This window comes from Cynocephalus volans, chromosome 8, assembly GCF_027409185.1.
Source record: "Cynocephalus volans isolate mCynVol1 chromosome 8, mCynVol1.pri, whole genome shotgun sequence".
In the NCBI taxonomy this organism is placed as follows: Eukaryota; Metazoa; Chordata; class Mammalia; order Dermoptera; family Cynocephalidae; genus Cynocephalus; species Cynocephalus volans.
In genome coordinates this window covers 138,978,299-138,981,150 of record NC_084467.1, presented here as the reverse complement: position 1 = coordinate 138,981,150, position 2,852 = coordinate 138,978,299, and the positions used below count along the sequence as shown (strand labels likewise).

The following is a 2,852-nucleotide window of genomic DNA, read 5'->3' as shown; positions in this document are numbered from 1 at the left end:
GTGGGTCCAGATCTGGAGGCAAGCGAGAGAAGGGACCATTCGAAGGACTCAGAGACTCCATGGCGGGGGCAGGAGTAGAGGCTCAGCCACCCTCCTGAGACAAGGCATCAGGGAAGGTGTAGAGACAGGACGAGCCAAGAAGGCGGCCCAGGAGAAAGACCGGCTCTTTGCTTCAAGTCTCTGAGCACCTGGGGATGTCACAGATGACAGGTGTGGGGTTCTCCACCCAATGCTGAAGCTGCTGTGCTTTCTAGCCGTTTGCCTCCATTGTGACTTTCCATCAGGACTTTCCCTCTTCTTCCAAACACTGAGACTCCCAGAGACACCCTCACCCAGGACCCGCCATCGAGCCAGATATCAGCATGAAAGACCTTGGGTTTGTCCTTCAGGACCCTGCCTGCTCGAGATGGGCACAGGGACAACACACACTACTGACCTCAAGAGAACTAAAGGTCCTTGAAGTGGCTACACTTGACAGTCTATTTGGCAAAGAAGGAAAACACCTTAAATGCATAAAAACAATTACCAAAGTCCTCCCAGGAACATCATACAATATATTAGCAAATTCTGTGGCGTAAACATTGTCGAAAGCATCAGCAAAAGTATGAAATATAAAAGCAGTATGTATATTCCCCACCCCACCCTCAAAGATGAAAGCAGGACAGGCGGAGGCATGACCTGCAGCATGGTGGGCACCTACTGCCGCAGTTCCACGTAGTTGGCAGGGAAGAGCCCGTAGCGGCCCTTGCACACCCCACGCCACCAGCCGTCATCGATCATCTCGATGTTGGTGATGATGTCGTCAGGGTCAAAAGAGATTTCGTCATCTCCCGCAGCCTGATAGTCATAGAGGGCAATGGCCGTAATCCCCAAGTCATTTTCATATTCGTCATAGGCGTTTTCCTCTGCTTGGTAGTGGCCGGGGGCCTCCGTGGTTTCATAGACAGCCTCCGGGGCGTAGGCCGGGCCCTGTAGGCTGCTGGCCTGCTGGTAGTCGGCGCCCTCCTTGCTGTACACAGGCTCCGGCTCACTCCCGCCCTCGGGGCTACTGTAGCTTGGCTCTGCCTTGAATGAAGCCGCGTCCTCATAGACGGGGCTGGTGGGCGGCCCCTCCTCAGCTGGCTGCGGAGCTGGGGACGCAGGGGGCGTCTGCTTTTTGGCTCTGGCTTGCTCCTGCAGCTCCCTCCGGGCCTCCTCCTGCTCCTGCCTCTCCTTGGCCATCCTCTGTGCTCGCTCCGCCTCCGCCTTCCGCCTGTCCTCCTGCTCCTTCTCCTTGGCAAGGTTTTCAAAGTTGGCTCTGATGTTACTGGTTTTGCTGGTGACGGCTTCGACAGGGATCGTCTTCTGGTAAGCAGAGGACACCTTTGCAACGTCTTCAAAGGTTGAAGCGTTCTTATCCATCCGATCCTTCTGCACGCCATATTTCCCACCAAATCCTTTGGAATAGTCTTTTTGGGATTCATGCAGCTGCAATTTCTCCTGGTGATCCCAGCCAAGGGCACATTTGTCTTGTCTGTCTGTCTGCACACCAAATTTTCCTCCAAACCCTTTCACATAGTCTCTCTGTGACTCGTGCTTCTCCGTCTTGCCCTGGTAGTCGAAGCCCACAGCGCTCTTGTCCACCTTGTCTTTGTCAATGCCATACTTGCCACCAAAGCCTCTGGAGTAATCTCTCTGTGACTCGTGCTTCTCTGTCTTGCCCTGGTAGTCGAAGCCCACGGCGCTCTTGTCCACGCGGTCAGCCTGCACACCGTACTTGCCGCCGAAACCACTCGAGTAGTCTTTCTGGGAGGCGTGCTTCTCGGTCTTGCCTTGGTACTCAAAGCCCACAGCAGACTGATCAACTCTGTCCATCTGGACCCCAAACTTGCCTCCAAAACCCCGGACTGAGTCAACCTGCGAGCAGTGCTTGGAAAGTTTTGACTGATATTCATGGCCGACAGCTGATTTATCCATTCTGTCTTGTTCCACGCCAAATTTCCCTCCATAGCCATGGGAGGCTTTTGGTCCTGTTTCCAGCTCCTTCTCCTTAAGGGTCTGGTGTTCTTGAAAAACATTCTCTCTCGGCTTGTGTATGTTGATGTGCTCCTGGTGCCCGGACCCCTGCACAGTTTTGGCGCCCCATCTTTGTTCTTTTTCACTGACATCATTCCCAAAATCGGGGTCAGTTTCCCAGTCGTCAGCTCCCCCATCATCCGGGTGATGGACACGGCGTGGCCTGCCGAAGCTTTCCACATCTTTCTTTCCGGCTGAAGATGAAAGGCTGGTCACAAAACTCTGTTTAAAACACAGTAATCCAATGAAGAACTTCCAGGCATTTGGGAATGATTCCGTTCAATGTGTAAATTTTCGTGACCTTGAATCTGGCAATAGTTTCTCAGATGTGACACCTCACCCGCCGCTCCCAGGATCCGGCTCCCCCTACTTCTTTTCCTATGCTAGTTAATGTGCATTCATTTTTCTTTAATGATTTCAACCTTAAGTTGTATTAAGGTTTTTCTCTTTAATGGTAGAATTTGAGAAACTACATTCAAAATATAAAATATTAACTGGAAAATTATTCTCTTTCTAAAACTCAGATTGGTATAATTTAGAATGGTAGTTGTGGATTTGTATTGTGATAATTTTCCTGTGCTGGAACTACATTTCCTAGAATTCAAAACCAGTGTGAGCAGTGGCCAGATGATTTGTGTAAGCTTTCCAATGTGACACTGAAACATCAAAAATATTCTTTTACACCAAAAAGTTCAGTGCAGTTCACATTTGTCCTTCCTTATTTTCTGGGTTATCTTACTGTCGTGGGCAGCAGCCGGACTCACAGCTCCTTTAGCTCCCCCTGGAAATTTTCCATT

The 2,852-nt window shown here is 50.7% G+C and overlaps 1 pseudogene; it reads right to left on the bottom strand.

Moving 5' to 3' along the window:
* Positions 1-664: 664 nt before the first annotated feature.
* LOC134383495 (src substrate cortactin-like) lies at positions 665-2,328 on the bottom strand (annotated as a pseudogene).
* Between the last annotated feature and the right edge of the window lie 524 nt (positions 2,329-2,852).